The sequence below is a fragment of the Bos indicus x Bos taurus genome, chromosome 27, assembly GCF_003369695.1.
Source record: "Bos indicus x Bos taurus breed Angus x Brahman F1 hybrid chromosome 27, Bos_hybrid_MaternalHap_v2.0, whole genome shotgun sequence".
In the NCBI taxonomy this organism is placed as follows: Eukaryota; Metazoa; Chordata; class Mammalia; order Artiodactyla; family Bovidae; genus Bos; species Bos indicus x Bos taurus.
In genome coordinates, this window is record NC_040102.1 from 17,072,693 (window position 1) to 17,085,556 (window position 12,864).

The window sequence follows — 12,864 nt, forward strand, 5'->3', positions numbered from 1 at the left end:
CTCCAGAGGATCTTCCCAAACCAGGGATCGAATCCAGGTCTCCCGCGTTGCAGGCAGATTCTTCACCTTCTGAGCCACCAGAGAAGCCCAGTAATACTGGAGTGGGTAGCCTACCCCTTCTCCAGGGGAACTTCCCAACCCAGGAATCGAACTGGGGTCTCCTGCATTGCAGGCAGATTCTTTACCAGCTGAGCTACCAGGGAAGCCATTGGGGTAGAATGGATACATATATATGCATGGCTGAGTCCCTTTGCTGTTCACCAGAAACTATCACAACACTGTTAATCAGCTATATTCCAATACAAAATAAAACATTAAAAAAAAAAGTCTTTAGGATGATTCAGGAGCCACAACAAAGAACCAGGCTCCTAAAATGACTCTTGGTACTTCTGTATTCAGAAAAGCCCCATTGAGTGCATGATCAAGTAACAGTCACTCTCAGGAAGCAGAGAGTGACTAGATGCTGCCTTTCAGTGGGGTGACTATAAACAGTGAAGATCAGACTTTGGCCTCTTTGGGGGAAGAGGGCAGCCTGAGAACCCTTCAAATGTGCATCCCTCATACATATTTCCCATTTAAGTTTAAGAATGGCTTTGAGTCATGTAGGTAAGACCTAAGTAAAAGACAGGCTTAATTCAAGTTTTTTTAATCTAATTACCTCTGTTACTCATCATTGCAAGTTGTTTGTAGGGCAAGGTATTTAATCTGAAATATTTCTTTAGTGTTCACTGCAGAATTTGGGAAAATACTTCCTATACTTAATTCAGATAACTCAACATGTTGAAGTGCTTATCATATATAGTTCTGTCCTTTGCAAGAGCCAATCTGTGTGAATCCAGGTTCCTACCTGTATTATTCACAATAGAAAAGAAGTAGAAGTCACTCAAATGTCCATCAATGGAGAAATGCAAACAGAAAATGTACACAAACACAATGGAATATTGTTCAGCTTTAAAAATGAAGGAAATTTTGATATATACTACACCACAGGTGAATCTGGAGGACGATATGCTAAGAGAAATAAGGCAGTCACAAAAAATACCATACGGTTCCACTTGTTACGAAGTATCTAAAGTAACCAAATTCATAGAAATAGAAAATAGAATGGTGGCCAGTAGGGGCTGCCAGGGGGAGGAAAAGAGGAACAGTTTAGTGAGTATGGAACTTCAGCTGAGTCACTGGAAAAGACCCTGATTCTGGGAAAGATTGAAGGCAAAAGGAGAAGGAGGACGCAGAGGATGAGATGGCTGGATAGCATCACTGAGTCAATGGACATGAAGTTGGGCAAAATCGGGAGACAGTGAGGAACAGGTAGACCTGGTTTCCGTAGTCCATGGCATCGCAGAGAGTCAGACGTGACTTAGTGACTGAACAATAACAGTAAAGAGTTTAGATTTCCAAGATGAAAATGTTCTGGAAACTTCTTTTATAACCATGTGAATATACGAAACACTACTGAACTGTATACACTTCTAAATGATTGTGATGGTAAAATTTATGTGTTTTTTACCACAATAAAAAAGGAGATCATAAATCTACTGTTTTTACATTTTAAAACGTGATTACATAATATCGGAAACCTTGATTAGTTAAATCCAGAGTATATGTAGATTGACTTTGTGAGAATTATACCAGTACACTGTACCAAGCAGTGCATGGCAATTTAAAAAAACAATACACAGAAAAGGCAATGTTATCAGACTACATATCATCAAGAAATACTGACCTAGAAAATGACTTGGATGGACTCACGATTTCCTCTCTCATGTATTCTATGATAACATATTTGAAGCCTCTTTATGAATAAAGAATAAACTCATTAAAGAATATAATGAATCTGTTGTTTGGTAAATCAGATTTCATAATTAAATTCAGGAGGAAAAGAAAGAACAGAATAAAAGCGGGAAGGAGGGTAATAAAGCCTCAAAGCCAAATATTTGGAAAGAAAGACTTAAAACTATTTCTGCAGAGCACTGTCATCTGAAGGACCCACATGGCAAATGACATGCAACTTAAAAAGATTAGGAAGAAGACAAACTTCCTGAAATCGAAGGTATAGTTCTAGAAGCTCAGATATTTCATTCTCTATAAAAGAGAACCAGACTGTTACTCATCCTGCATTTTCCCCAGAGGCTTATTCAGCTCTGGAGGAGAGCTATGTTATGTGCTTAAAATGATCAGTATGAATATTGACTTTCAGACAAGCGAGAAGTTTGAGATGAAATAGGGAAAGAGCTGCATGCCTCACACCCTATAGCATTATATTTGCTGCCATGTGTGTGTGAGATATGTTTGGTGCAAAATGCAAGTTACCAAAGAGAAATCTGGGAAAACGCCTCAAGTCAGTCAGGAACGTGTGCTTAGGGTGCCTGCTGGAAGCATTTAGGTTTGAGAAGGAAATGAGAATTAAGAGGGCTACTCTGACAATGGTGTCTGCATGGATCAAATTTAGGCATGGTTAGTTCTACCAGAGACCAATCTATTCATAGAACTGCTTAGAAACTCTGAAACTATTCTCCTTTATATAGTCATTCTCCCCCCAAAAGCAAAGAAAATGGCTAAGAAAAGAGATTGCTGCTAATAAACAGAATAGAGGGTTGGCACCACAGAATGCAAGTCTTTAGCCTTCATAGGTTATAAAGTTATACCTTGGTGGGGGGTAGAAGGGTAAATGAAAATGTGGAGATAGTAAATGCTTTTCTTGAATGTGTGATCTATAGAAGCATCCTTTGGCTCTACGTATTTCTCTTCTCTTTATCTATTAAAAGTTTGTTTACACTTCCTGTTTAAAACTAAAAATGGTTGTTCTTTTTTGCCCTGATAAACTCAGCAAATGATGGGCTGTATTTTTTGTTTTGAGGTAAAGACTTGTCATGACCAGATGACACAACAAAGCAGCTACTTCACATTCTCATATTAAAGACTTAAGCCTTTGCTTTCTGTTGCCAAAAAGACCCACAGAACCATAAAAGCAGGCCATGACTTTTACAGTTATGACTTGAATAACGGGAGGAGTGTGAGCATATCTGAAGAAAAGATTTTTTTTATCTGCTCTTTGTGAAGCAGGTAGAGACCTCTAGTGAATTTTACCTGAATTTATTATGCTTTTTACTTGATCACATTGTGTTTGGAAATATAAGTTGTTTTTCAAGTAGCAAACATGTTAAAAATTCAGTTCTACTAAAAGGACCTACGGTATAGCACAGGGAACTCTGCTCAATGTTATGTGGCAGCCTGGATGGGAAGGGGGCTTGGGGAGAATGAATAAATATATATATATGGCTGAGTCCCTTAGCTGTTTACCTGAAACTATCACAGCATTATTAATCTGCTATACCTCAATATAAAATAAAAAGTTCAAAAGAAAAAACAATCCTTTCCCTAAACTAGTGTGTTACAATCCTATTTGTTTGAGTTTCTGTGAAACATATAAATGGCAAAATGCAACATTATGGCAGATTATTTGCGGTTATTGTGGAGGGTAAACCATCTACTCTGTGGAGTTCACATGGTTTTTATATGCATACTAAGTGTAATACACTATACCCAAATCAACAAGAACAAAATTCAGTTCTAAATATCTGTTGAAAACTGGATTTCTAGGGAAGGATGCTTTTCTTTTGGAATTTTCTTCATCTTTCTCTCCCTCCTTCTTTTTTTCAATTGCTGAAAAATTACCCCTGGCATCCAGAACATTTTCTAGTGTCCTTTCTAGAAATTACAGAAGTGGAAGAACTCATTTACTACTGTCCCATACAAGCCAACATAAACCTTGGTGTGTCTACTCAGGAGTAAGCTCCTGTCCAGAGTACGAGCATCTCCATGTACTCTGGGGAGCAACCAACATCTGGACTGAAGAGCGAAACAGCAGCAATAACAGTAAGGCATTATTAGTGTCGTACTTGCAACTTTTTAGTATTTTCTCTTGTGTGACTTTTTATTCTGCCAACAACTGTGTGAATTAGGCGGGCATATGCTGAACATCAGAATGTTTAAATGCCTTAGGTAGCACACATATGTAGTCATTGGGAAGATGGCATTTCTAGATCTGATGAGAATATGCACTTGGCAGAGCACAGGGAGTATGGAGGGGGAGCTGGCACATGCCAGGTAGACACACCTGCCTGCACCTGGGCACCTCGACACTCAGGAGATCTCTCAGATGCGTCAACCTCACTGGGTCCCTCCTCTACCTGAAGTTGGCATATAGCCATCCCTGTGCTTGTACTTCTGCAGTAGTTGCGTTATTGCCCCCAAATTACTCTTCCTAATTATTTGTCCCTCTTGTACACCCGCACCGAGGGTATGGACTGGCCCTCATGAGGCTGGGCTTGGCCACGTGGTTGGCTTTGGCAAACAGGAGATGAAAGTCAGGCTCCGTGTGCCGCTTCTGCACACCGGCCGGGGAGGCGCTGCCTGGTATGGCCTCTGCCAACTGTTCTTCCAGTCTGGGAGGGTCTGCTGCTCAGGAGAATAAGAGACAAATAGAGCCTAGCTAGGTCCAACCTGAAGCTTACAGCCAGCCCGCTGGCCTCAGTCGAGATGGGTTGATTCTCAGATAACCCACAGAAGAGTGTGAATGAAAAAGGAGTGTTACCGCAGTTCACTAAAGTTGCGGTGGGCTGTACTGTATCGCTAACTGATATATCCGGTGGGCTATCTCCAGTCACGAAACATTTTCTAACCCATCTAGGCTCGTGAACCGAGATGTAAAAAGTCTCTTGCCTTCCTTTTCCTGAGTTATGGTAAATGAAAGCAGGCTTTTGAACTCCCCCAAAATTAGCTCAGTAATATCCTTTGCTACCTAATCAACAGCTGTGTTAAGATCTTGCAGTCATAAATCACCATCCTCTGCTGACCTTCACTATTCATCTTTATAAAACAAAGAAGGTAATACTTCTCAAATCTACCTTTTGGAATTCATTTATTCATTTGCTAGCTTAGTCAATTAACAGTCATTAAGAACCTATTATCTTTCTAGAATATACAGTGATAAATATGATAAAGTCTTTAATGACAAAGGTCTCTGACCTACTAGGTACTATAGAAAAAATGTTACTTCTCCATATAATCAACACAGTAATGAAGCTAAGTTCTTAATAACATAGGTATACAGTGGAGAATATGTCAAGTAGAAGAGAAAATTTGAGTTGAACCTTAAAGGATTAGGGGAAGGGGAGGGAGCCAAGGTTATATTCGCACAGGCAGAAAAAAATAATAGCTTTATACTGGATAAAGCTGTGAAAACAAAGTAAACCAAGCCATCAAAATTAATGTAACCGATAATGGCACAAATAACTTCTTCCACCTCCGCATCTGAGGCACTGAGAACTAGAATTACTTATATGGCATTTTTGACTAAAAGTGCTTAGCCCGACCCTAATCAAGAGGGAAAAGAAGACAGATTACAGTTGACAGATAGTCCACAAAAATAACCAGCCCTGTGCTCTTCAAAAGTGTCAGTGTCACAGAAAACAAAGGAATGTTTACTGAGGAAGTGCCCCAGACTAAAGGAGATTGAAATCATGACAACTGAATGCATTTGCTGTATAGAATATTATTGAGATAACTGGCAAAATGAGTAAATTATATAAAGTGTCTCATGGTATTGTGTCAATGCTAATTCCCTGATTTTTAAAGTTGTGCTGGGGTTGCAAAGAGCATGGCTTTGCTTTGCAGTAAACACTAAAGTATTCAGAAGAAAACAGCTAAAAAATGTGCATGAATGTGTGGGATGAGTAAAGTAAATGTGGTAAAATATGAATATTTGAGTCATCTGCGTAAATGGCATAAGGGAATATTTGTGCAATTCTTGCAACTTTTATGAGAGCCTGAAGCTATGTCAAAATAAAGCAAAGCCTGAAGTTATGTCAAAATAAAGCAAAGCAAAACAAGGCCAAAGAATGAGAGAAAGGGTTGAACCTGTGTACTGAGATGACAGAATTAACGGTACTGAAGAGTACAACTCGTCATGGGTACCTGCCGAAGCTTGGATGACCAAGGGGTCTTTTATGTGCATTGCAGATGCAGCACATCTGTAGAGGTAGAATACTAACTTTCCTGCCTAAGAATAAAACCCATAAAACCTGAATATGCTCTTTGGATTGTATGTTGTCAATTTCCTGATTTTGATATTGTACTATAATGATGTCAGGTATTACTACTGGTGGAGGCTGAATGAAAAGTATTTGATACCTCCTGTATATATTTTTTTCAATTCCCTGTAAGTGTGTAATTATTTCAAAGTAAATTTTAAAAACTGCCTTTGTAAACTTTAGCCAAAAATAGAATAAATTTCATATACTTTTTCAACCTCATACTAATATGATAACTTCATGTGCTGAGATTTTTATCTCTAAACAAGACTTAGAATTTTAAAATTTATGTTAATAAACAATTTCAGCAGTTTTCAAATTTAGTATAAATTTCCAAAAGCCATTTCTCTAATATTCCCTTTTAAGGTGCCAAGATGCTCTCCTTGACCAAACTCTAACCAGGGTCCACTGATCTCTATTCTTAACTAGGCCTCCAGCTTGACCTATAGAGACTTGAACAAACACTAACATGTTTCTAGCAGCTCAAGGCCGCATCCCTGGGAAGACTTTAGCCACCCCTAAAGCACTTGCCTGAGAAAATTCAATGCTGCCAAAAAATCCACTGTTTCAGCCAACACCTAGAGACTGGCCAGCGTCTCTCAGTCTCTCTGGGAAAAGAGGAGCTAAACTTCGACTTTTCAACAAGCACCAGTTAGCAAACCCTCGTGGATTTCACATGGATCAATCCCTATGCCTGCTTTTTGTAATATTTCATTTACCAGACTCTGTTCACCAAGCCCCTGATTGCTCCCTCTCTCGACACACATTTTCTCTCTAAAATGCCCATTCACCTCTGTACACATCGAACTTGAGTTCAGTTCATGCTAGACTCTATGGCAAATTATTACAGGTTAAAATCTGTCCTTACCATTTTAACTAGTGTTCCACTTTGTTTATTTTTGGCAAAGGTTAAATTTTCTTTGTATTTGATCTGCAGCAACAGCAATCAAATTTGCGATAGAGGCATCAACGTTTGAGACAATCTCAAGCAAAGTATCTAAAGACTTACTGTTATGGACCATCTCCCGTGTGCACCAGACGTTCTGCATCTGTTTTTTCTCATCCATTGCTCATCAGAGCCCTGTGAAAAGAAAACAAGCAACAACTTAGAATGTGAACTCAGTGTGTCTATATCCGAGGCTCTCGTTTGTTCTGTTATGCTTGTCAAGTTGCGCAGTATAAGGCACTGTTAACTTTTGAAGGCAGCTCGATATTACATAAACAGAGCAAATTCCAAGCATAATGAAAGATTCTGACTTGATTTTTGATATCTGACTGCTAACAGTTTTTTAAGCCTCACCCCTGTCCCCTCCCTTTGTATATCTGGACAAGATGACATAAAAGTCTGGGTACTCTCTCTTTTGGTACCAAGAGGAAGTTCATGCCACTCAAAAAACGCCCATCCCCAAGGGACTGGCAACCCACGCCAGTATATTTGCCTGGAGAAACCCATGGACAGAGGAGCCAGGGGGGCTACAGTCCATGGGGTCTCAAAGAGTCGGACACGACTGAGCATCTAACATTTCTACTTTCCTGCCATTCCAGCCACCACAGAAACCCCAGGCCAGGCTTTCTTCTTGTTTTCTCAAGCCTTTCTCTTTTTTTGGCTCATGCGGGATGTCCTCTCTTTCAAATGTCTTATAAACTGTTCACACCCTGTTGGTGTGTGGATGGTACCATCAGTCTTAATATCCAATCCAAATTTTTTCAGGGGCATCATCTTATTCCTTGAGTGGCCATGACTATGCTGAATCATTTAAATGTTTAAATGTAAAAAAAAAATATTTTAAAAGAGTGTTTTCAATTCACTTAATATTAAAATCATAAATACAACTTGTCTCTAGGGACTTCCATGGCAGTCCAGTGGTTAGGGCTCTGTGCTTCCATGGCATGGTTCATGGGTTCTATCCCTGGTGGGGAAACTAAGATCCCACATGCCATGTGGCATCGCCAAAAAAATTAATTAAAAAGTAAAATAAAAAATAAAAACTGTATATTATTAAAAAGAAAACATGTCTAAAACAGAGTCTACAATTAGTAGATATGTCTACAATTAGCAGATATGTAATTAACATAAATGTGCCAGAATTCACTGAATATGTTGGTGCTAACAGTGTCCATACTGCCCAATAACTGGACAAATTTCAATTTTTGTCCTCAAAGATGCAAAGGTTTCTGGTTTGTTAAAGTAGCTCGGAATGAGCTTCATGTGAAAATAACCCATTTACAAAAACACATTCAGTGTGTGTTTTTGCCTGGGGGAACATATATTTCTTCAGGGAGCTTAGCAATGGTTATGAAAACAATATAAAATCTGTCAGTATTCCATTATATATACCTTCATTCCTAATAAATATTTTGTACTCATTACTGACTTTTGACTTTGGATAAAGAAAACTTGAAATCATGAAATGGTGGCAACAATTTTCAGTTTTTTAAAAAATTTGCTTAAAAGAAATCTTTGGAATAACATCTCTTCCAATAAAAAGAATCAAAAAAAAGTTCATTAAAAAAAAAAAAAGCTAAAAGTACATAGCGTCAGAAAAATAATTCCTTCACATTCTATTAAAGAAAGACAAACTTTTATACAGTCCTTGTCTTGGCATTCTCATAAATGCACATTTTTTAATGATCAGGTTGAATGAGAAATTTAGTAGAAAGTAAAATTTTATACAGAAAGTTAGTTTCACATTTCAGTATTAACAGAAGTCTTGCAATAAATTCTCAGACCACATTCAAATAGGAATTCCCATAAAAGGAAATACCAGTGTTCAGAAGTAGTATAAGAGCCATTTGCTGTAATTTTCCCCTTATAATAGGAGACAGTTTTGACTACCTGTTCTTTATACACACGATGCAACAAATATGGATACTCTTCTGCTCAAGCACAGTATGGAAAAGCCCTCAGTGAATGTCCCACCTAGTGTGAGTATTTAAATTACTATCCTCTAGTATATTTTTGAAGATTCAGCCACAGTATCTATATTAAACAATCTAAACAAATTCTATTCTCTCCTCTGAGAATTTATGTTATAAATCAGATCATATTCAAACACATATGCTTTGAGTGGGGTAAAGCAGTGTGAAAATAGCCAGAAAACATGAGGGTGGAAAGTTTTAATGCTTCACTTCATTGCTGGACAGTGCAGCCGTCCAACAGGCCACTATTATTTATACGCAGCTATAAAGTATACCAAGCCAAGTGCACCAAGGAAGACAGACATACTATATATGAAGCCAATGAGAAGCCATGAATAATTTCCATTTACTCATTCAAAATTTTGTCAAGTAATTATTATCCGTGTTTTAGATGTTTGAGAACAAATGGGGTACAAGGTACCGCAGCTCAAAGAACTAACAGTCTAGGAGACAGAAATCTGAAGGCCTTCTGCAGTGTCACATGATAAGTTTGTGATGGAAATGTCTACCGAATACAGAAGAAATAGTTCACTTTGCTCTAATGGTTTAATAAAGAAACTGAGGAAGATTCTGAAGCTTGTGACGCAAGAAAGGGAGTCAAGGAAGAGGTGAGAAGGGAGTGAGACACAATCAAGAGGGAATGGCATGTTGAGAAATGGAAATATGAAAGCTCATGATAAGACTCTGGATGATGGGATGAGCACACACTGCTAGGGGACTGCTGAGTGCTGAGACTGCTGACAGTGGGGGAGACCTTCTAAGAAGGACAGATCTGGAGGTCCCCGCAGGTCACATTTCCTACATACGCATGGCGGGGAGGATGAATCAGTCAGGGTTTGGTGCCAGAACTAGAGAGAACTCCAGGTATCTTAAGCAGAAAGGTATTCAATACAGTAAGTTAGATATTTGCAAGATCTGTAGAAGGTGCAAGGAGTTTATTACTCTTTCAGAATTATCCACCAAACAATACAGAACAGAAAATAGAACTACTATCTCTGAGGCCAGCACACTGGAGTTTTGCTGGAAATAAGCTAAAACTGACTCCTCTGCCACCACTGTGTCTTAACATCCAAGAATCCTTGTAATAGCCATTGGCTGGTACTGGAGGAACTCAGTATTTCCATGAACTTGCTTGCCAGCAGCACCATCCAAAACCTTCAGGAAGACGGACTCTGCTCATTCCTGTCTTCCTAATTTCCCACAATTGCATCCATCAAGAATCCTAGTATGAAAAGAGTCTGAAGAGTGTACCTGTTAGCTCTACAACCTTCCCAGATACAGACAGGGTATAATGTAGTTAGAGCGAGCCAACACAGGGTATCCAGCCAAAGACTATTAAGAATTGTATGCAAAGATCTTAGATATTTAAATTTTATATTATCTCTTGTCAATGTAAAAATACTGACATCATAACAAGGGCACACATTAAAATAGAAAAGTGTTACAAGTATTTTTCAGATTTGAGGGGTTATTGGTTGCTATGACAAGGAAGGGAAATTTCTATCTTATAGTTAATTGGGAAACCTTGGGGCTTCCCAAGTGGCTCAGTGGTAAAGAATCTGCCTGCCAATGCGGGAGATGTAGGAGACATGGGTTTGATCCTGGGTTGGAAAGATCCCCTAGAACAGGGCATGGCAAACCACTCCAGTATTCTTGCCTGGGAAACCGCACGGACAGAGGAGCCTGGCAGGCTATGGTGCATGGGGTTGCAAAGAGTCAGATACGACTGAGCATGCAAGCGAGAAAGTAGATTCTGAGAGCTCTAAAAAGAAGATCCTTGCTCTAAAAAGAAGATCCTTGGAAAGCACAGAAGAATAATTATTTTTAGCCCTGGAGAAAAGTATAAAGGAAAGGAGCTGAAATGTAGAATGAAGAATTAAGAAAGTCGTAAGGATAGATCTGCCTGGTTTGAAAGGCTAAAGGAGGGAGGGTAACTGCCTCTCCAGCAGATACTCCATCCTAGGAGCTGGTGTTTATGCTCGCACAGATTAAATACTCAAAGTGGTCCATGGGAACTGGGACATGGAAAGTGTCAACACCATTTATAGAAAGAAGGTGTCAGTGGGAATGGAATGGTCAGCCTAGAAAAGTAGAAGTAAATGCCTCTGTGTGAGTCGAGCCCTGGGTAAGCAGAAGGGGATCCAGGGAACTCGCTAGAGAAGAATTCTCTCTGTGCAGGGGGAAAATTACAGGCAACTTGTCCAACACCTTGACTTCATTCACATACATTGCTTACTGCCCCTTGCTCTGATCTGAAAGTCACTAAGTCATCTTTGGGAAAAAGAGGGAAAAAAAAACCAAACTGACCTCTTGGTACTTTAATGCCAGGATGGGAAGGGAGTGAGAAGAGGAAATCCCCTATTATGAACATACATTCACCTCTGGCTTTCTGACTCTTTGCAACCCCACGGACTACAGCCTGATGCCAGTGCCCAAGGAGTTCTCGTCTATGGACACACATGTTCAAGTGTCCAGAAGGGAGCAGCTGCGAGTCACATACTGGAGAACAAGGATTGAGTCTTGAGAGTCTGATGTCCTGCAAACAGCTCTATCTGCATCTCCTACAACTCAGAAGGAATCCAAGGAGGTTCAAAGATATTGCGGTTTCCCTGATGTCATAGTTAAATTATTCTGCCATATGCTCTACAAAGTAGGATTTACCCATGTCTTTGATAGGAAGGAAAGTCTGGCAAGTGTCTATTGAAATAGAAAGTGAAATTAGGAGGACTCTCATCTCTCTGTTAGTTTCCTTGTGTAAATCCCAAAGAATGTCCACATGCAAAGGCAGCTATTTTATCCTAAATACCCCATGCTGATTTGATTTTTGTCGTCTTAGTCATGCTTCCATACACCTCCACTGGAGTGAAATACGATAGCCAAATACCCACAACGATCTGAGAGGAGTTTCACATGCATCTGGGTAGTACTGCGTGAACACAAGCACTGCGTCCTTTGAGTAACTGTCCTGCCTGATGGAGGCAATGCCGAAGTATGCAGTTGCTGCATCAGTGTTTGCTTCTATCAACCACTTCCTTAAAATATGCAAACACTCCCCTGCATCAGGGCTCCTCAATACATTTCATTCATTGTTCATGAATTTCTTACCAAAAATGTGTGCTGAATTCCTACTGTGGTGTACAGAAGACCAAATTTGGTATGAAAAACATGTCTTCATGGCTGTGTGTGTGTGACAGTCGTTCAGTCATGTCCAACTCTTTGAAACACCAAGGACTGGATTCTGCCAGGCTCCTCTGTCCATGGAATTCTCCAGACAAGAATACTGGAGTGGATTGCCATTTCCTTCTCCAGGGGATCTTCCTGATCCAGGGATTAAACCCAGGTCTCCTGGCTTCCCTGGTGTCTCAGACAGTAAAGAATCTGCCTGCAATGCTGGAGACCTTGATTTGATCCCTGGGTTGGGAAGTTCCCCTAGAGAAGGGAATGGCTACCCACTCCAGTAGAATTGTCTGGAGAATTCCATGGACAGAGGAGCCTGACAGGCTATAGTCCATGGGTTGCAGAGAGTCAGACATGGCTGAGCGACTTTCACTTTCACTCCTGCATTGCAGGCAGATTCTTTACCATCTGAGCCAGCTAGGGAAGAGAAATAAGGAAGGTATAAAATAGTTCTCAGATAAGAAGGATAATGAATGATAAACATCACAATGAAAATGCAGAAGGAACTGATACTTCCACTTAGAAAAACTAAGAGAGCTTGCATATCTTTGAAACCAGGAGGATTTGTTGTTGTTCAGTTGCTCAGTCAAGTCTGACTCTTCACAACCCCATGGAATGCATCACACCAGGCTTTCCTGTCCTTTACCATCTCCTGGAGTTTGCTCAAACTCAT